General features: G+C 38.2%; 1 pseudogene; it reads left to right on the top strand.

Annotated features, from left to right (window-relative positions):
- The first annotated feature begins 4,149 nt into the window (after positions 1-4,149).
- On the top strand, positions 4,150-17,605 carry LOC101724836 (ankyrin repeat domain-containing protein 13A pseudogene; annotated as a pseudogene).
- The last annotated feature ends 4,815 nt before the right edge of the window (positions 17,606-22,420 follow it).

A 22,420-nucleotide genomic window follows, 5' to 3' on the forward strand; every position in this document is an offset into this window, starting at 1 on the left:
GGTACCTAATCTTGTTTATTTGTGATTTATTCTTTCTATGTTTTTTTTTGCAGAAATAAGAAGATGGATGCTTACTTTATTATTATTTATTCTTTCTTAGAAGGCACCATGCTATATTCTTTTGACTTGGTGTTCCTCTCTCTGTCTTGGTTCATAAAGATTTTTTCCATCTTTGTACACACTGCATGGTGCACCACTGTGTGGGTTGATCATAGTTTATTAAACAGCCCTTGTAGGCACAAGCATGAAGGTCTTTCCAGTGTTACCAAACCATGCCCAATGTGCCCATTACACAGCATGCCAATTACTGAAATTGAAACCAGTTATGCAAAAGCAAAACTATTTATTTATTAGGTGGTCAAGTGTGGAGGGGGAGATTCAAGTTAATAACTTGCCTTTCTAAGGGTAGGATTTGGGGATATTTATGTGATAAAGAAGTAAGATGAATCTCTAGCCGACCTGTAAATGCGTGGTTTATTATAGTTAGCAATGATTGTAGTAAGCCATTTGATTTGGGGGAGATTTGTTAGATAGCAATAGATTAGTGGATATAGCCCATTAGAATAGATTTATTTATACTTGTATTACACACCATGGTGTTTGGAGAGGGACTGCCTTTGCTCATTTTTTCCTACTGAATATTTCATTCATTTCTTATTGATTGGTTGGAGCTCATGGTATATTCAGAATTACCTTTGTATGTTATAAACAATCACAAAAGATAGGGGATCCATACATACCAGTAATTTGTCATTTATTGTTAGGCTAACTTATTATTCTAACAAAATTAACCAAAATTTTTAGTCATTGCTATGATCACATTCACTTTGCATGAATTTCTGAAATAATCATAGAAATTTCAGCGTTGGAAAAGAAGTGATCTTGTGTCTGTGAACGTTAATATTTTCTTATTCCCTTTAACAGTTTAACATAAGGTCTGGATTATTTTTCCAGAAAGAAAATGGTTAGAAGGTACACAATTTTCAGGGGGTTCATGAAGTCTCCAAAGTCCATGTGTGCACCCCATATTCAGGCACTTTGATGTGATACAAAGCAGAGATATGTATGTTATTATGGAAACAACATAATATGATAGTAGGATTAGACAGTCTGTTTGAACAAGTAAAAACTTCACAGGAGATCATGACTTTGAACCAAATAGGTTATTGATTTTTGGATTGTTTGGGCTAAACTCTTCTTTCTGTCTGAACTAAATACAATTTCCTTGCAACTGTACTGCACTTTAAGTGTTGGTTTAAGGTTCATTTAAATTCTCTTGGCAAAGAGCAAGTCCATAAAATCAAGTGATTCTTCACTCTCTTCAAGACATTCAAATATTTCATCCTGACGATTTCCTGGCCAGCAATTTTATGAACATTGAGAGCCCTACAAACATTCGTGTGGGTGAAAGCTTATATATAAAAGTACCTGAAGTATTCTTTGTGGCTAGAAGACCTGGCACTATCCAAATGGAATATAAGTGCTTTTGTTTTTATATTCAAGCCTGATCTAATAAAATATCAAGGTTTTGATATTTAAATAAAGCAGTTTACCTTTTGATTTTTGGAAATATTGCCTTGACTGATTTTTATGTCTTTTTCACATTTTGATATGTTATGGTAAAAGAGAGAGCCTGTAAAATTAGAAGTTTTCTTTTTAGAAGAGAAAAGGAAATCTGTAGATAATTATGTTTGGGGTCACAGTGGTCCCATCGTTGTATTGACATGGGAAGGTTTAGCCCTATGTGCCTCTTCAGCTACTTGGTGGACTCAGCTCTGACTATGTGGGAGACACAGGGCTAAGCTCTAAAGATAGAGGAGCAAGATTGGATGTACTTTCATAGCCTAGTGAAGAAGCCATAATATTTGCAACTTGTAGTCCATTTTGGAAGATAAACCTTATATTTAACCCGTAAAGTGTTGGACTCCAAAATTTTAGGGTTAGTTGCCAATTTATTTTACATTAAACAAACACATCTTTTTATATTAGAAATAATTACTGATTCTAAAAGCATCAGTTTGCAATGATCTTGAGTCCACATTACAAATGGCAGCTGTTATCTGGACAGTCTACCCATTTAGAAGGTTCAGGTTTCACCTGCCTCTGCTTGGCTGGGGCATTCATTTCATTTTCTAGGACCAAGTACACACTTGAGTTTGAGATAAGTAACCATGCTGACAAAAATATGATCAAGTCAGAAATTACAGTGTTTGAGAAAGGCTATAATAAAGAAATTTATGTGAAGTTATGAGGATATGGTATGTGTTGGAGTATGTCTGGAAAGTTTTTCATTAATTCCTTATGTTATGTTACATTTATTTATGAAATTGATTTGCTGGTCACCTAACAATGCCCTGAGAACAAATACTTAGAGCAAACTGTGAACTTGGTCAAGGTTGATTTCAGTACCTGCTATGTCTTTTTGTGAACCTACAATTCCATTTACCTTCTACTGGGTAGTGACCGTGCACCACACACTAATCCACAACTAGGTTGAGTGGGTTACTGCAGAAAGTGCCTTCAGTGTCATTCTCCTCTTTGTACATGTATCGACCTGTATCTCACAGCTATGGCCTTGTTCTGTTACGGGTACTCTCTAAGTAATGGCAATGATTTTAGTTGTTGCTACTATCTAGATGCCTACAAATTTTTAACGGAAAACCTTTCAAGTCTAAAATACCAACACTACTGAAAATAATGGAGCCCTCAAAGTTTTATTTTGACAAGTGGATATTTGAAATCACATGTCCATCAATTTATGTCATGTAAAGTTAAACGTTCATGTTACTTTTGAGATGAGCCCTGACTGACAGTTTGGAAATCAAAATGAACTGGGAAAGAGAGAAGGGGGAAAGGTGGAATCATTAGAGATTGCTTAGAGCTCTAGAGTGCCTGGCTCACTCTCGGTAGGAGGACAGCACAGGGCACCTAGGCACTAGGTGTGGAGGACCTGGCAAGGTGGAGTACAAAGTTTACCATGGAACGTCACTGGAGGGCAAATTAAATTGTGTTCATTCACATTTCGTGAAAGTGATCGCTTCCATATGCTAGAGAAATACAGTTGTAGACAAAGAGCTCGTCAGCAGCTCTCATGTATCTTTGTGTTTTCGAAAAGCTCAGGCAGTCACCAATGAGAATTCAATCTCAGAAGCATTATTTAAATGACTTGATTTTCATAACTATTAAATATGATATTGATGCTCCTCTGAATAAAATATACAGAGCCCAAGGAATAAAAAACCATTTTCTTATTTTGCTTTGACATTAACTGGCTTAATGTAAGCAGAATAAGATGAATAATGAAGGTAATGAGCTATACTAGTCACAGTTATTTCTATTAAAGTGAATAGCATTGTCTGGGTACCCATGGACCTCAAATTGATCACACTGGTAAAACCCATTACATTATTACTTTATCCTTACTTTCACTGTGCCTTGTTGAAAAAGGCAGTCCTTCTTCCAAACAAGGCATCTGTTTCCATTTTATTTGTAATTTATTTCTCCTCTATTTATACAACCATTAAAAGAAAACAAATCATAATCAAGGAAAGAATAGTACTTAATTTTCTTCATCGGCAGGGGTTAAATGTCAAAAATTAATAGCTTTGCAGGAAGCATCTCTAGACTTGAATGTAACATCTCCATTGATTTATTAGTAACTTTGGAAAAATGGTATATTTCCTGCTAATTTTAATTTATGAGAGATACTTAATTAACAAAGTTGAGAGCAGCTAAAATGCAAAGGTGCCAAGGCTTTCTAGGAAATCCAGAGGGAGAAAAGTAAAAATTAATTGTAGATCTTCAGTGCTCAGACAAATTTAAGACAAATATAAATGTACAACTTTACTGGTTGTAACATCCCCAAATAATTGTAGATAAATAGATAGATAGACAGACAGATAGACAGACAGACAGATAGATAGATACGAGATGGGGGGTAGAGAAAACACTCTCTGTTCTAGCTTAGATTGCCAGCCCTTCAACCCACTCCAAACGAAACAAAACAACAAAGCCGAGGACAAGAGCTTCTGTTTTGAGGTCTTGAATAACTTGAAAACAGGCCTCGGGGTACAGCTTGTTTGAGCAGGTTTGTTACTGTGTCCTCGGTATCAACACAGATAAAGAAGTGGGAAGTGTGGCTGTGGCCAAATGGAGAGGCTGAGCTGTGAGGTCCCTGCCACAGAAGCATCCAGGGAGAGCTGCGAGTCTGAGATGGCCTTGCAGAGTGGTTCCAGACAGTATCAAGGGTCCAGGTCCTTGCGCTCTAATATTGACCAGTCACTGGGTTGTAACTGCCCCCCGAAAAGCAGTATAACCTTGAGTGATGCGGCTCCTGCAGCCAAAAGCAATCTCAGAGAGCCAGTAACAAGCAATATTTCCAGTGTGAGGGGAAATGTGTGCTGTCCTCTCTGAGGAGGACAGGAAGGGCACCATGGCGTCCACAGCAGCTGGCACAAAGGGGGCAATTTTGGAAAATAACCTCAAAGAAAGAGAGGGGTGGGGAGTGGGAACAGAGAAGAGGAGAAAATCGGTTTAAGGAGACACCAGGAGAGTCTGTGCACTCTAGAAGGTACAGAGACACCCTTGCGAGGCAGTAACACGCTGTCTTTCCTGGAGAAAAGCACGCTGGAGGACTTTAATGCCTTACTTGTAATTTGTGCTTGTTCTAGAACAGCCAAGCAGGCTCTTGCAAGGCTCTCATGTAACAGCAGCTGAAGGACTGTGGCGGAAGGGGAGAGCTTCATGGTGGAACTGAGGGGAGGTGCTCCCAGGCTGTAGTGGGTGGCTGCTGGCTGCCAGAGCAGAAACCTGAGCAAAGCAAGGAGGTGAGATGATTCAGATGCAGAATAAATCATCTTCATGGTGCATAACTGCCTGACGTAGGACTGTTAGTCTTTCTCACTTATTTGGCAAATTCATAACTTAGAATCAATATCTATTGGTTTTATGTCCAGCTACATTTTGCCACATGTTTTACCGCCAGGAATAATCTGTCACATTTGAGCATGAAGGATGAAAATCTTTGGAACTATACACTAACAACCTGAACTACTTTCCCCTTAAAATGAAAAGAGACATGGTACTGGATATTAAGGTTTTTATATTACTCTTCAGAATAAAATCTATGGTACTATAATTTCCCTCAACAATTCAGTATCTTCAGGGAAGTATGCAGCAAACATGTAAATTTTTCAAGTAATTAAATTTTTTAGACATTTTTTTTTGGTACCGAGGATCGAACTCAGGCCCTTGCACTTATGAGGCAGGCGGCGGCACCACTGAGCTAAATCCCTGGCCCTAAATTTTATAGACTTTTAGAAATGGATGGCACATTAGAGTGCATCTAATGAAATAATTTTATTGACAATTGAGTGAACCGATGTCAAGAGAATAAGTCTCCTTGCCATTGGAATGCGTACATCAGTGAGGAGACAAAGAGCAGAACATGGGTTTTATGAATGCAGTTCACCATTGTTTCCACCCAAGACCTCATTTCCTCCTGTACTGCAATTTCTCCCATTTTTATGCCAAGTTATGATTAAGAACATTATCTATTTCCTAGACTCTTATAGCAGAATATACCGAACATAATGTATTAGTCATGTGAGACATTATTTTAATTGCAAGAGGATCAACTGAGCACAAGCCAGCTTTCCTTCTCTAAGGTAAATCATGGACACCAAATAAATACAGAACATCACCCAAAAACAAAAACAGCAAGCCTTTGGGTGTTTCCAAACTATGCACAAACTCTGAAAGACAGATGTGGGATTGGTAGGATCAAAGTGGATGTCAACAGTAGAGAATGTTTACAAGGACAATCACAGGTAAGGGAACGCCACCAGGGCAAAGGCAAGCCTGGGGCCTCAGAGCAGAGTGAGGAGAAAGCTAAGAATACTCCCGAGGGGCATGATTGACTCGGGTTCCAACCCTTGCCAGCACAGCCAGCCTAGCTTCCCAAGGAGCTGCACAGGCATGCCACCTCTGGAAACACCAGTTCTCAGGGCAGAGGGACCGGCAGGGCCTTGGGCAGAAGAAATCCTCACCTGGTGCAAGGAGAAAGAGAAGAGCTCTCTGATCTCCCTGTAATTGGGGGTTGAGACACAGTTTTTATTTGCTCTGGAGAACATACAATTCTGAAAATGTTGTATTGTATGATTAGAATTTAAATTATGAGGCATGATTTAAAATATATGGTGAATGTTTAAATAAAAAATTATTACAGTAAAAGACACCTTGTCGTTAACTTCCCTCAAAATATTCCCCCTTGCTTTGAACATATCCCATCATTCTTGCCACTTTCTCAAGCAGCTCTAGAAGTCTTTTTTCATAATTGTCTTTATAAAGTGTGACAAAAAATACAATGAAGGCTGCTGCTGAGTGTCCCCCAATAAAAAGCAGGTTTGTAAAAACAGTGCAGGATGTTCTCATCCACCCTTTTCACTGGATCTGGTACAGTGTGACTCCTTGCTCCTCCCTAAAGTCAAAATGACTGTGAGAGGTAAGCATTTTGAATCTATTCAGGACACTGGGGCAGCCACAAGAGTGCAACTGAAGACGCTTATGAATAGGGCTTCCAGAACTGCTTCATGACGTGGCAAGACCAGTCTACACTCCCACCAGCAGTGGAGCAGGGTTCCTCTTTCCCCACAGCCCCGCCAGCATTTGTTATTGGTTGATTTCATGATAGCAGCCATTCTTTCTGGGGTGAGGTGGAATCTCAGTGTTGTTTTCATTGGAAATCAGTATGGAGATACCTCAAAAAACTAGTATTAGAGGTCCCATTTGACCTAGCTATTGCCCTGCTGGGTATCTTACCAAAAGAATCATACCATAGCGATATATGTGCACCCATGTTTATAGAGGAACAGTTTGTAATAGCTAAAACTGAGAAACAGTCCAATTGCCCATGAACTGTTGGCTGGATAAAGAAGATTTTTAAAAAAATAACATGGAGTACTACTCAGCCATAATGAATGAGAAACTAGAGACATTTATAGCTAAATGAATGCACATTGAGGTCATACTCTTAAGTGAGATAAATAGAACACACATGTGTAAATACCAGATAGTTTCTCTAGTGTGAGAAACTGAAAGCATAAATAAGGATCGAACTATAGAATAGATAATGTGAAATAGGAAAATAAGGCCCAAAGGGGAAGGGGAAGTGGGAGGGGTAAAGGAAGGGAAAGGAATAAATATGAGAAAAGGAAAAAACAGAAACAAAATCTTTATAAATAGGAAGGGGTTGAGGGGAGGGTAGGGGATTGGGGAAAAAATAAGAACCAAGATACATCATGTAATGGTACAAATTCCCAATGATGAATGTCCTCATATTGTATACCTAAAATGTGCCAATAAATTTAATGAATTAAAAACATAAATTGTGTTGCAATGAAAAAATATTAGTAGATAGTTCAGACAGCATAATTAGATGTAGCTTAGAGGCAATTAATAAAACAGAAAAGTAATTTTAAAGTACTGAACGTACAGCACTAAGATGAGGAAGTGCAAAATATGTCAGAGAAGTTGAGGGATAGAGAGAACAAAGGAAAATGGTCTACTAGACAGCCATCAGTATTCCAGAAAGGAAACAACAGAGAAAAGAGAAGAGGAAATAGCTAAGGGAAGCATGACTGAGAAGTTTAAAATATTGCAGGAAGATATGCAAACTCATATTCAAGAAGAACACAGACTATTCTAAAAGAAACGTATTTTTATTTTATTTTTTATTTATTTTTAAAATTTACAAATTCACGTATTGAATAAATTCAATAAACAGATAAACAGTGATATAAAAGTAAGATGCAAATATAAACATTATGAGGATTTTAGATTTTTTTTTTAAAAAAAGTAAATTCTTGATAATTAAGAACATACTGGGCCGGGGATTTAGCTCAGTGGCAGCGCGCCTGCCTCACAAATGCAAGGTCATGAGTTCAATCCCCAATACCAAAACAACAACAACGACAACAAAAACCACAAAAAAACAAAAAGCGGTTACTTTTCCAAAATGTAGAACTGGATTCCAACAAAATTTAATAAAATAAAGCACAATGTTTAATAAGGCAAATTCATACAGATTGGTATAAGATTACAATATTCTGTTATGTCCTGGGAGGTTAAGGGAAAGTACTAAAATTGAAGTAGCTTAAATATCCTTTTTAGAGCATTTACCATTATAAGGTAATATATAAATTTGACAATAAACTATATTGAGAAAATAAAACTTAATTGTTGAATCATACCACTGAGTTATTCATTTACCATTAACTTTTAATTAACTATATATTTGTAAAGATATTCCTAATTCACACATCTTTAAATATAGAAAATTAAGATATCAGATTGTACATAGTAATTTGCACAAAGTAAAAAATATATTTTCAGTATCCTTTATTGATACTCTGAAGTCTGAAACTTTATGAAAAGTTGAAATATTGGATATTTTAAAATTTTCTCCCATTGTTTTTGCTTCTTATGAATACAAAGTGAATTCGCGGAACACAACTTCAACACAAATCTCTACATGACTGCTGTAAAGAGGCTGTTAAAGTTAATAGTCTTTTCTCCTAGCTAGTAATCAGTGTTATTTAAATTAGTGACAATTCTCAAATATCAATTATAGGCAGAATCAATTTAGTAATGTTTTTGCAATACTGGCAACAATAATGTCAATCTTATTCCACTTTCTTTCTTTAGCTGGAATTTTGAATAAAACAATTTTATCCAATTTTATTCACAGCCAAAGGAACAAACTATGTTCTGCTGAATGCAGATGGTCTTTCTGCCATGGCTTTCTGGCATGACAGTATATAAATACTATTCATTTAACTAATAGATTTAATGTATACTAGACTGAATACTGTCCCCTATATGCTTTACTGAGACTGATTAATACTAAGTGAAAAGTCTAGTAGCACCCAAATTGACATTATCCTGTGAGTGTTCAAATAATATGTAATGTTTGTTAGTGAACTATTTTTTAAACATCTATTCTTAGAAAATATGGACCGATAAATATAAAAAGAATTGAGCTATTTACACACAATGTATTAAAACATTAACGTCTACCCTTTCAAATTATAAAGAAAAGTAGTAGCCAGACATGCCAGGCCTCAGTAACAATGTCGTCACATGATACTGTAAATATGAAGATGCTTAGGACCTGCTGTTATCTTTTGGCGTTACCAGAAAAACTTTCTAAAATAAAGAAATATGTAAGAAAATATATCACTGATTTTATTTCAGGGGACCCTGGTCTTTATGGTTCTGACCTCCTGTAACAGTAGCAAATTAATTGGAGTTCCCTCCCCAGAAGCCTATGTTCATACACTGGGTCCTGTTTTAGGCAAAGAATTTCTCGGGATCACAGTCCTTCAGTGATATGCAAAAGATCATGGGGCTGTCAAAAATAACATATCCAATGATACAGTTCCCAAAACTAAAGGCTGAGAGTAGGATTTAAGGCACATATTTTCTGACTACAAATGAAAGCATGCTGCCTTTAAAAAAATCATGACTAGGGCCCGGGATTAGCTCAGTGGCACCACACCTGCCTCACAGGCACAAGGTCCTGAGTTTTATCCCTGGTACCAAAAAAATGACTATAATGAAAATATAAAATTATACAATATTAAATTCACTGTTATATAAGAGTGCTTTACATAGAGATAGTGAAGGTCGAGGACTTTTCTATGCAGGAATCAGAACTATGTATTGTTACAGGTTGTGTTGCCTTAAAACCTATACAGTAGCCTTTACTGTGGTTAAATGCCCAGGAAAACTTAAAAGCTCACTATGTAGTATTTTGGATTAAACAGGGAGTAATATTTGTAAGGACACAGAAAAATCTCTACTTTTGTATAAGAGGATCATCTAGGAAAAATAGGCATTCGTAACTATAGTTAAATGAATAATGCAATTGATAGTTTTCTATAACGAGCCATATGAAGATTTAAAATAACCATTATTTTTATATGTAAATAGCTACTGCTAAAATGCTTTCAAAGATCAAACTTTATTTGTACTATTTGCTTGTTTTTCATTTTTAATGTAATGAACAGGTAAACACTAACCAAGGCTTAATTGATGAACCATAAATTCCAGGTTAATGAGGTGCTATTATTTTTAGTATATGTGCTGTCAAAGCAAGCACAATGAGGTACTATTTCCTCCCTTTGGGAAAAGCAAAGTTGGCTGTGAGAAAATCCTACTGCTTAACTGGCCCTCCGTTATGGAAGGATATGGATACTTCCAACAGCAGACATTGAATATATTTAGAGATAAAGGTTTTTGGATGGTAGTAGGCCACTTAAGTTCACTTTTAAAACAACTTATAATATTACTATAAAGAGCTTTCTTGACTCACGGATATTCCAAAGTTGCTGATGGCATCTCTATTCCTGTCATTGTTGCTTTTAAAGATTTTGTTTAACACTCTAGCACTCAGACTGTTCAAGAGATGTATTTTTAAAACCTAAATAATTATAGTTAAACAGCTGAAAGAGCACAGAAAAAGGTCTTAAAAATAGATAAAGGGAAAATACAAACTGGCTACAAAGAAATGATAATTAGACCAAAGCTGACTTCCTGAAAAGACAGCGGAACCTGGAGACAAGTATAATACCATCTATATAGGGCCAAGGGAAAATAAATGCAATTCTAAAATTATTTAGTCAGGTTAACATTCATTACAAACAAGGACAAAATAAAAAAATTTCCAAACAAACAAAAACTGAGGGCACTTACAACCACCAGGCCCTCCCTGAGAGAAGCTTTGGAGGAACTTGAGAAAAATGACCAATGATCTACATACAACACAAGGCCTAGCGTACAAAAGTGTAACTTTAAAAAACTAACAAATGAGTAAAAAAGACAGTAACAAGGCTTATTTTGGAGGAGGATTAAAGTACAACTAAAAAACTGGTAATAATGTTACACAAGTTGAGATGGAGTGGTGGATGGAAGTGTCCTAGGGTCCTCATCCATAGTGCAAGAGTAGATGATGGTTCCACTTTAGTCTGTGCTTGTACTTTGGATGTTGCTCATCTCATTCATTCTGTGGTTCTCTGTTCATCTTTTACTGTGCACCAGGAATTCTGGCCCTGAGCCTGCTTCATGGGCTCCTGCCCTTTGGGTTTCAGTTGATGGCTCATGATAGGCCTGGGAGGAGCAAGGAGAGTGAGTGAGAGGTATTTATTCCCCTGGCTGCTTCCCAGCTGGGTCAGCATGGGTGGGCTGTGTTCCTTTTCCCAAGACAAATTCTGTTGGAAGCTTTTAATGCTCTCAGCTACAGTTACAGTTACAGCTACTGATACTCTTTGTGGATTAAGAAACTACTTTCTTCATTTAACTCTTTAAAACCTAAGTGTAATAGTGACCATTTATTTTTTCCTACACAACCCTGCTAAATTCCAACTATATTTTAGTAAAAATACCTGTTAAAACTGCTCATTTCCTACCAGGAGTCCAATTTACACAACTTGCTAACATTCCAAAGAAAACCACTGAGAAAATAACCATCTGTGGATAACTTCTGAAAGAATAGAGTTGGGGAATGAAAATTTAGAAACCCAAGGAAGAAGGAATGAAAAAAAAAAAGAGTTCAAGAAAAAGCTGAAAATATAGAAAGAAAATTAAAATATACTAATAATTGCAAAAATATAAATAGACTGACCTGAATGATGAGAAGATACAGATTATAATATTTGACATAACAACAAAATTCAACTCTTCATATATGCTCATATAGCATATATCTAAAACATAAGTTCACAAAAATGTTTAAAGTAAATGGATAAAAAGAAAAAGCTGGTATTATTATATTAATAAAAAGCCAGGTTTTTGTTTTACATGCATACTAATAAATAAATGACCAAATGCACAGAAAACTAAAACTATTCTAAAATTGAATTTATATATTATCTCAAAAGATATAAAAGTAAAGATGGATAGAAAAGAACTGCAGGAGAAACTAACAAATTCAACATGCTCTTTTTAGTAACATACAGCAAACAAGAAAAAAATTAGCAATGATAGAAGAGATATGAATAGCACAGTTCACAAGCTTAATATAATTGGAATAGTCTCCTTAAAATCCATTATTTTTGGCACACATGGACTTTTTGTAAAAATTAACTTTATACGGTTGTTAAGCAGTTAGCTAGACTTCAGCAGGCCTGAGGGACAAAGGGTGGGAGAGAGGGTCCAAAATAGCATGTGTTGTCAGTTATGTAAGAAAGGAAAGACTTCAATATATAATACATTTATAAGTATTTGTTGAGTCTCAGACCTAAACAGATCCCACAGGGTAGGATTACATTTTAAGATTACACATTATGCATATTCCTTCTGATACCCGGCCACCTGGCCATCTAGTTACTCAACAAGGCACATAGTGTTCCTGGTTGCCATGGCCTCCAGCCCAATGATATCAGGAAAAGTAATATTCTTTAAAGACCCTGCTGCCTTGGGCGAGGACCTCATCTAAATTAAGAACTTATCTTTTATAAGTTTCTTACATGATTAAAGCCCTTGAGGAAATATTGACCATCTAAAAAGGACAGGAAGACATTTTGCAATTCTAAAATGACTTCTAAATAAAATGTTGGTAAATATCATAATTACCCTAGTTTCCTGAATCCCAGAAATAATTTGTGTGTGTATATATATATATACACACACTTATATTCAGTACAGATGCGCCGTGGCACTGTCCACTTTTTTGCTTGAAGGGATAACCTTATACATATCTACTTTCCAAAAAACTCTAACCATACTTCTTCATAAATGCTTATGCATCTTGATTGAAATCTTTCTTCAAGACCACAAAGAACTGAAGACTAAGGAGATGAGGGCTTGATTCCTCCCTGCCTCAGGATCTGGCTTCATGGTCACACTACATTATTTTTTAAAAATCAGAAAATTACAGATTTGGTATCATAGAGATCAAAATTAGATTGTATCAGCAATCATTTGTCAAACTATAACTAGATTGCTTGCCATAAGGAAGTAGATGGACTCATGCAATCCTATCATTTAAAAAAACTACAAAATCTAGAAAAATACATTTCAAAATCAATAGTCTGCAAACACTGGAAAGCAATCAAGAAAGCTTGCAATGTTTTTTTTTCCCCATTAAGTTTATTGGTACATTTTCAGTATAAAATACACTTACATTCATCATTGGGATCTTGTACCTTTACATGAGTATCTTGGTTCTTATTTTTTTTTCCCCTTCCCTTGCCCTCCCTTCACCACCTCCACCCTTCCCTATTTGCAAAGACCTTGTTTCCATTTTTTTCCTCTTCTCATATTTTTTCCTTTCCCTTTTTTCCCTTCCCCTACCCCTCCCAATTCCCCTGCCCTTTTAGACCTTTTCTTCCTGTTACACAGTATCAGTTATACATTTTTTAAATTACAACATTAAGATCTAGCAGACATTACCACAGATTTTACAGAATTTAAAAGGATATAGAAAGCATATTACAAAAATATTTTTAATTTGTCTTCCAAGGTACTTCTTAGAAGCTTGCAATGTTTAGAACACAGAGTGAACCCGAAATTCACCCAGGCTTGCATCTAGGGAATACTTTGTAGGCTGTTGTTCAGAGAAAGGATCCCGTGAGGGAAGGAGTGGTCTTGCTAAACAGAGACAGAGTTAAGTGCTAAGTGCTAAGAAGCCCGGGGTTTAGGGGGGTGAATGATAAAGAACGAAATACCAAGAAAGAAATTTAACATGAATGGAAATTCCCCATAGGTCCTTCCTTGGATGACCTAGCTTTGTGAGTGCACAAAAGAAAGCAGCTGCCAAGAGGCTGAGAGCAAGGTGGGAATTGTAGATACTACACATTTCTAGGGTAACATTAGTTTTCAACTTTAAATGGAGAAACAGGGGGCTGGGCTTTTTCATTTGAGAGCCTAGAAAGACCATGCCTTAAGAAGAATTGCATGCCAAGAATAAGTGCTCTCCTTTAGGAATAGACACAAAACCACATCTAACTTCTGCCTGGCAGAATGTAGGTGATCTGACTGTAATTCACTCACTGGGAGAACAAAATTCTAGAAGGTCATAATTCACAGCTTCCATAGTGTGTCAGCCACAGTATTCACCACCCAATTATAGTGACAGGGTATATACTAAGATACACCCTAAGAACTTCATTGCTTGGCAGTTCATCATGGTGCAAACATCTCAGAGTTAATTTATATGAGCTAATATAGCTATGACAAAGCACACCATGTAATCTTATGGGGCCATCATCATTTATACGATGGTCCACTCTTAGCCAAAGCATCGTTATACAGTACATGACTGTAATATCTATATCTATATCTATATCTATCTATAAAGAAAACTCAGAAAACTGTGAGCAAGGGCTAAGATAAATTTTTTGGAAAAAAGGTACCAAATATGATCCATAGTTTGGACACACTAGACAAGGTTTTAATCTTAGTAATGTCAAAGAAAATAGAGAAAAAGCTAGGTAACAAATGGATTTTAAAAAGAATAGAAATAGATTTCAAGAAAGAATTAGAATCTATAAAATAAATCCCGTGAGCTACCTAGAACTGAGAAATCGTTATCTTCCACACGCTTCAATAAGCGCATACTGAACGAATGTATCAGCAGATAGGACGCAGAGGACACCGTTGGTAAACAGTAAGGGACTGAATGCGTCCAAAAGCAAGCAAAAGGGGAAGCTAGCAGGGAGAAGACGAGACAGAACCTGGGTAACTGTGGGGCACAGTCCAAGTCACAACAACTGCGCATCTCAGAAGAGAAGAGGGAAAGAGGACCCAGCAGTCGGCCGGGGAGCGGCCAGCGGGGCCTTAGGGTGAAGGGGCGCGTGGGGCTTTGGGTGGGAGCGGCCGCCCGGTCCCCACCGGGCCAGCGACACACGCGGCCCCTCAGCCGCCCGCTCACTTCTCCGCTCGCTGCTCAGCAGCCGCTTTCCCCTCCACCCGCTGGTCTGGAATAAGGAGCGCTGGCCCCCGGGGAAGGGGCTGCGAGGGCAGAGTGTGGAAGCTCTGGCTGCACGGGGTAGAACATGATTGCACCTTGCAGTTTCTTCGGGACGTAAGGAGTCTGCTCGCGTCTTACTCCGACATAAAGCAGATGGGACTAAAGCAGACTGCCAGGGATGGACAGTTGTCCATGAGGCTGTGAGCACTGGGGACCCCGAGATGGTGTATACAGCCCTTCAACACCGAGACGACCACAACACGTCCACGGACCTCGAGGGAGTTCCTGAGCTGCTACGTAGAATTCTCACGGCCCCAGACGTCTGTGTGCAGATGAAATGGGAGTTCACCGGCTGGGCCTCCTGGGTTTCCAGAATATGCCCAAATGATGTCTGTCGAATTTGGAAAAGCAGTGCCAAACTGCGCCTTGATATCACATTGCTGGGATTGGAAAATATGAGCTGGATAAGAGGGAGGCGTAGTTTTATATTTAAGGGAGAAGACAACTGGGCAGAGTTGATGAAGTCAACCATGATGATAAAGTAGTTACCACTGAACACTTTGATCTTTCCCAAGAAATGGAGCACCTCACACTGGACCTGATGAAGCCAAAAAGCAGAAAGTTGAGAGGCAGCTCACAAACCCAATCATTAACACCAGCCTTGATACTAAAAATATTGCTTTTGAAAGAACTAAATCCGGATTCTGGGGCTGGAGGACAGATAAAGCAGAAGTTGTTAATGGTTATGAAGCAAAGGTTTACACAGTAAACAATGTGAGTGTGATAACCAAAATACGCACAGAACATCTTACCGAAGAGGAAAAAAGGAGATACAAAGTGGACAGGAACCCACTGGAATCTCTCCTGGGAACTGTGGAACATCAATTTGGTGCTCAAAGGCAGGACCTTACGAGGGAGTTTTACACCACAAACAACCCCACAGCCATCAGACCTGATGAGCTCTTCAATGAAGACTTTGATCTGAAAGACAGGGACATTGGGAGGCCAAAAGAGCTGACGATTAAAACACAATAGTTTAAAGAAAAGCTGTGGATGTGTAAAGAGTTTCCCCTCTCGCTTGTGGAGCAGGTCATTCCCATCATTGACTTCATGGCTTCGACTAGCGCGCATTTTGCAAGACTGAGAGATTTCATCAAACTGGATTTCCCACTTGGATTTCCTGTCAAAATAGGAATTCCCTTGTTCCATGTCTTAAATGTAAGGATGACATTTGGAAATGTTAATGGCTGCAGTACTGCGGAAGAAACTGTTTCTCAAAATGTGGAAGGGACCCAGGCTGATCCAGCTTCCCAGTTCACAAACTTTGAGGTTGATCAATCTGTGTTTGAAATTCCCAAGTCTTATCATGTTCAAGACAGTGGAAGAAATGTGCATTTGCAAGATGAAGATTATGAGATAATGCAGTTTGCCATCCAGCAGAGCCTGTTGGAGTCCAGCAGGAACCAAGAACTTTCAGGACCAGCTTCGAATGGAGGGATCAGCCCAACACACAGCTCTGAAGCCCAGTATGAGAGGGCACTCCAGGAGAGCCTCCTTACCAGCACCGAAGGCCTGTGCCCGGGTGCCCTGGGTGAGACAAGCCATTTTGATAGTGACTTGCAGCTGGCTATCGAGCTGTCTGCCAAAGAGCTGGGGGAGCAGGAACTCCGGCTCCAGGAGGAGGAAGCTGAGCTCCAGCAAGTCTTACAGCTGTCGCTCACTGAGAGATAGACCTTTCTGCCCACAGGGTGCACAAAGCAGAGGCCCTGGGCTGCACATGAGTGCTACGTCAACTGAGGCCCTGCCGCTGAGGGCCTGCCCTTGGTGCAGATGGCAGCTGCCCCTTCTTTTGCAGAGGTGCAAGACCAGGGACTCCCAGGCCCATCCAGGATGCTCTGGAGAGTGGAGAAGGGTGGATTGGCAGGTCCCCTCTCCAGGCTCAGGGGAAGAGAGCATCATCACTTTCCATTAGTTATATAGGCTTGCAGGTCACATTTTTACTACCAGCTTTAGACAAAAACCCCAATCCCCCCAGGTTTTGTAGATACATTTTTATCAAGGAGTGATAACAAAACAAGTTATTGCAGAGTCGGGGTGCTTTTATGTATGAGAGCAGCAACAACAGCCTTTGTAGAATGGTTTATGAATTTAAGACCTTGTACTGTTCACCAAAGAAATGGGTTATGCCAATCTACTCTTTACTTTTACCTTTATATAGATGTTTCTAGAACATTGTCATTGTTCCTTCTCCACCTCCACCTTATTCCATTCCTTCCACCCCCACCTAAAGTTAAAGAGGAGAACATATACATGATCTCTTTTAGATTGTGGTTAACTATTTGCATCAAATTAAGATATACAAATGACAACGGATGTTGCCTTAGCCTTAAAACATTACTAATAGTTTCAAACCATCTCACTCCACATATGGAGAGATTGATTTGAATCTGTAGAGGCAGTTCCTTTGAGAGCAGGATCCTCCAGGCTAAACCTAAGGCAGCTAATCCTGTCCCTGAAGGGAACCCATGGCTTGTTCTTGAAGTGGGCAAGTTGGCCATGATAGTGGAACAGCAGAGAACCAAACAAAGCTTGTGTTCAGCACCTGCTCCAGTGAAGGATTTCTACGAAGGAGCCTAGGAAGAACTGGCTGCATGTTCTAGTTTCACATGAGAGAAAGGGGTGGATTTGAAATCAGAAAGGGAACTAACATGGAGCTCAATGCATTGCGGTTCATTCAAAAGGGAAAATGATAATTCCAGGTTGCTTATTAGAGTTCAAATCAACATCTTTCTGGATAAATATATTTTAACAGAATCTTTTTATTATTTTTAAAAGATATAAAAATGACTATTCCCATCAGTAGCAATACAAGGTTATACATTTTAACCAGATTTTTCTCAGGCCTTTTCGGGATACCTTTAGTAGTTAACGATTTTGTCTAACTCTCCTGTAAATATCTATCATAACACACAGACCCCTGGGAATATAGCACCTCGTTCTCATTACCATCGGCTGCTCTGCAATAACCTGGTAAATGCCATCTCCCTCTGTTTCATATCTATTTCCTGTTATGCTTCTTTTAGGAGACAGAGAAAAACATAAACTACTATTCCAGTTGATGTCTGTATCACACAGTTAGTGTTGCCAGTAAAACATTGATAGACACAGAGAACTGTGCTTTTATTATTTTTTACTTTTTTACTTTTTATTTTTTAAATTAAATTCTTTTATTGGTACATTGTAGATATACAACACACATTTCTCATTGGGAATTGTACTGTTACATGATGCATCTTGGTTCTTATTTTTTCCCCATTCCTAGCCCTCCCTTCACGCCCTCCACCCTTCCCTATTTACAAACACTTTATTTCCATTTTTTCCATTTCTCAGCATTTTTCCTTTCCCTTCTTTCCTTTTCCCTGCCCCTCCCACTACCCCTACCCCTTTGGACCTTTTCTTCCTATTTTACATTATCGATTATTCTTCTAATCATTGGTACATTTTAGGTAGACAATATAATGACATTCATCATTGGAAATCTGCATCTTTACATAGTCTCTCTTGGTTCTTATTTTTCACCTTTGCCTGGCCTTCCCTTCAACCCCTGCAGTCCTCCGTATTTACAAAGATTTTGTTCCTAGTTTTCCATTTTCTCATATTAATCCCATTCCCTTCTATCCTTCCCCCTAGCCCTCCCACTTCCTTCCCCTTTGCCCCTTTTCTTCCTATTTCACATTACCTATTATACATTTAGTCCTTATTTACACTTTCAGTTTCTCACACCAGAGAAACTATTCAGTATTTATACATGTGTGTCCTATTTATTTCACTTAAGAGTATTGCCTCAATGTGCATCCACTTAGCTATATATGTCTCTAATTTCTCATTTTCTATGGCTGAGTAGTACTCCATTTTATAAAAAAACCACATTTTCTTTATCCAGTATCCAGTTGATGGGCATTTGGGCTGTTTCCAAGCTTTAGCTATCACAAACTGTGCTGCTATGAACATGGGAGCACATATATCACTGTGGTATGATTCTTTTAATTCTTTGGGGAAGATCCCCAGCAGTGGAATAGTGGGGTCAAATGGGACTTCCAGTCCTAGTTCTTTGAGGTATCTCCATACTGATTTCCACAGTGCTTGCACCAGTCTACACTCCCACCAGCAGTGGAGCAGGGTTCCTCTTTCCCCACAGCCTCGCCAGCATTTGTTATTGGTTGATTTCATGATAGCAGCCATTCTTTCTGGAGTAAAGTGGAATCTCAGTGTTGTTTTCATTTGCATCTCTTGAATGACCAGTGATGTTGAACATTTTTTCATGTATTTATTTGCTATTTCTACTTCTTTGTCTGAGAAATGTCTGTTCATTTCAGATGCCCATTTTTGGATTGGGTCTTTAAATTTGGGAGGTCTGATCTTTTTAAGTTCTTTATAGATTCAAGATAGTAGACCTTTGTCTGAGGAAGAGCAGGTGAAGATTTTTTTCCCACATTGTGGGTTGTCTCTTCACACTGCTGGTGGTTTCTCTTGCTGTGCAGAAGCCTTTTAATAAGAAGAGATCCCACTTGTTGATTGCTTGTGCTAGTTCATGGGCAACTGAGGTTTTGTTCATAAAATCTTTTCCTACACTGCTATCTTCAAGGGTTCTACCTAACCTCTGCTCCAACTGGTTCAGAGTTTCTATTTTAATATTTAGATCTTTAATCCATTTTGATTTTAGCTTAGTGCATGGTGAGAGATATAGGTGTAGTTTTAATCTTTGGCAAGTTGAAACCCAATTTTTCCAGCACCATTTATTAAAGAGGCTATCTTTCCTCCAGTGAGGGTGTTTGGCTCCTTTATCGAAGATGAGATGGCTGAGTGTGTCTGGTGTTGTTTCTGCATCTTCTAATCTGTTCCACTGGTCCTCAGGTCTGTTTCTTTGCCAATACCAGGCTGTTTTTATCACAGTATCTTTGTAGTAGAGTTGCAGGTTGGGGATTGTGATACCCCCTGCCATGTCTCTGTTACCTAGAATTGCTTTTGCTATTCTGGGTCTCTTCTTGTTCCAAATGAATTTTTGGATTGTTTTCTCAAGGTCCATGAAGTATGCTGCTGGGATCTCAATTGGAATTGCATTAAATCTATATAGCAGTTTTGGAAGTATGGCCATTTTCACTATATTAATCCTTCCTACCCAGGAGCAGGGGATGTCTGTCCATTTTCTGATATCATCTTCAATCTCTCTTTTCAGAGTGCTATAGTTTTCAGAGAAGAGGTCTTTGATTTCTTTTGTTAGGTTGATTCCTAGGTATTTCAGTTTTTCGGATGCTATTGTGAAAGGAATTATTTGCCCTATTTCTCTCTCAGTGAGTCTGTCATTGGTGTAGAGGAAAGCTATTGATTTTTGAGTGTTGACCTTGTAACCAGCTACTTGACTGAATTTGGTTATTAAGTCTAGAAGACTTTTGGTGGAGTTCTTGGGGTCTTCTATATAGAGTATCATGTCACCTGCAAATAATGACAATTTGACTTCTTCATAACCTATCTTTATTCCATTTATTTCATTCTCTTGTTTAATTGCCGTGGCTAATGTTTCCAGAACTGTATGAACAAGAGTGATGATAGTGGACATCCTTGTCTTGTTCCTGATTTTAGTGTGAAGGATTTCAGTTTTTGACCATTTAAAATGATATTGGCTGTTGGTTTTTCATAGACAGCTTCTATCAGTTTGAGGTAGAGACCATCTATTCCAATTTTTTGTAGGGTTTTTATCATAAATGCATGTTGGATTTCGTCAAATGCTTTTTCTGCATCTATGGAGATAATCATATGGTTTTTGCCCTTGGCTCTATTGATATAGTGTATGACATTGATTGATTTTCGTATATTGAACCATCCCTGCATCCCTGGAATGAATCCCACTTGATCAGGGTGTATGATCTTCTTGATGATCTCCTGCATTCTGTTTGCCATTATCTTATTAAGGATTTTTGCATCTATGTTCATTAGTGAGATTGGCCTATAGTTCTCTTTTTCAGTTGGGTCTTTCTCTGCTTTGGGGATCAAGGTGATGCTTGCTTCCAGGAATGAATTTGGGAGTATTGCTTCCCTTTTAATTTCATTGAAGAGTTTAAACAGTAGTGGTAGCAGTTCCTCTCTAAATGTCTTGTAGAATTCAGCGGTGAAGCCATCAGGGCCCGGGCTTTTCTTAGTTGATAAGTTTTTAATTACATTTTCAATTTCATTGGTTGATCTTGGGTTGTTCAGAATTTTTAGGCCTTCTTCGTTCAACTTTGGTAATTCATACATATCTAGGAATCTGTCCATTTCTTCTGTGTTTTCCATCTTATTGCCATATAGGTTCTGGAAGTAGGTATTGCTGATCCTCTGGATTTCTGCTGGGTCTGTTGTAATTTCACCCTTTTCATTCCTAGTTGCATGGATTTGGGCCTTTTCTTTCCTTTTTCTGATAAGGTCAGCTAAGGGTTTGTCAATTTTGTTGATTCTTTCGAAGAACCAACTCTTGGCTTCATTGATTTTTTGTATCATTCTCTTAGTCTCCATTCCATTGATTTCTCCTCTGGTCTTTATAATTTCCTCCCTTGTATGAGCTTTGGGGTTGTCCTGCTCTTCTTTTTCTAGAAGCTTGAGGTTCAGCATCAGGTTGTTTAATTGTGTTCGTTCTGTTTTCCTAATATGTATATTCACTGCTATGAATTTCCTTCATAAGGCTGCTTTCCTTGTGTCCCATAGATTCCGATATGTTGTATTGTCATTGTCATTTAATTGAAGGAACTATCTGATTTCTTCTTTAATTTCCTCTGTGACCCATTGGTTATTCAGAAGTGTGTTGTTCAATTTCCACATGTTTATGAAATTTTTTGAGTTTCTTTTGCTATGGATCTCCAATTTCATCCCACTATGGTCTGATAATATTCAAGGGATAACTTCAATTTCTTTGCACTTACTTAAACAAGTTCTACGTGTGAATATATGGTCTATTTTGGAGAATGACCCATGTGCAGCTGAGAAGAATGTGTATTCTGATTTTGTGGGGTGGAAGACTTTGTAAACATCTGTTAAGTTTATTTGTTCAAGAGTTTGATTGAGTTCTAGTATTTCATTACTTATTTTTTGTCTAGTTGATCTTTCTGTTTGTGACAGTGGGGTGTTGAGGTCCCTCACTACAATTATATTAGTGCATATGTGACTTTTCATGTCCATTAGTATTTGTTTTATGTAGTTGGGCGCACTAGTGTTTGATGCATATATATTTATGATTGTCATCTCTTCCTCTTGGATTGTTACCTTTACAAGGATGTAGTGTCCTTCTTTGTCTCTCTTAATCAGTGTTGGTTTGAAATCTACTTGATCTACAAAGAGGATTGCTACTCCTGCTTTTTTTTGGGTTCCTGTCACATGGAGTATTATTTTCCACCCTTTAACTTTCAGTCTATGAGTTTCCTT

The sequence above is a fragment of the Heterocephalus glaber genome, unplaced genomic scaffold (assembly GCF_053883595.1).
Source record: "Heterocephalus glaber isolate CG9 unplaced genomic scaffold, H.glaber_assembly_v1.0 deba00000281, whole genome shotgun sequence".
Classification (NCBI taxonomy): domain Eukaryota; kingdom Metazoa; phylum Chordata; class Mammalia; order Rodentia; family Bathyergidae; genus Heterocephalus; species Heterocephalus glaber.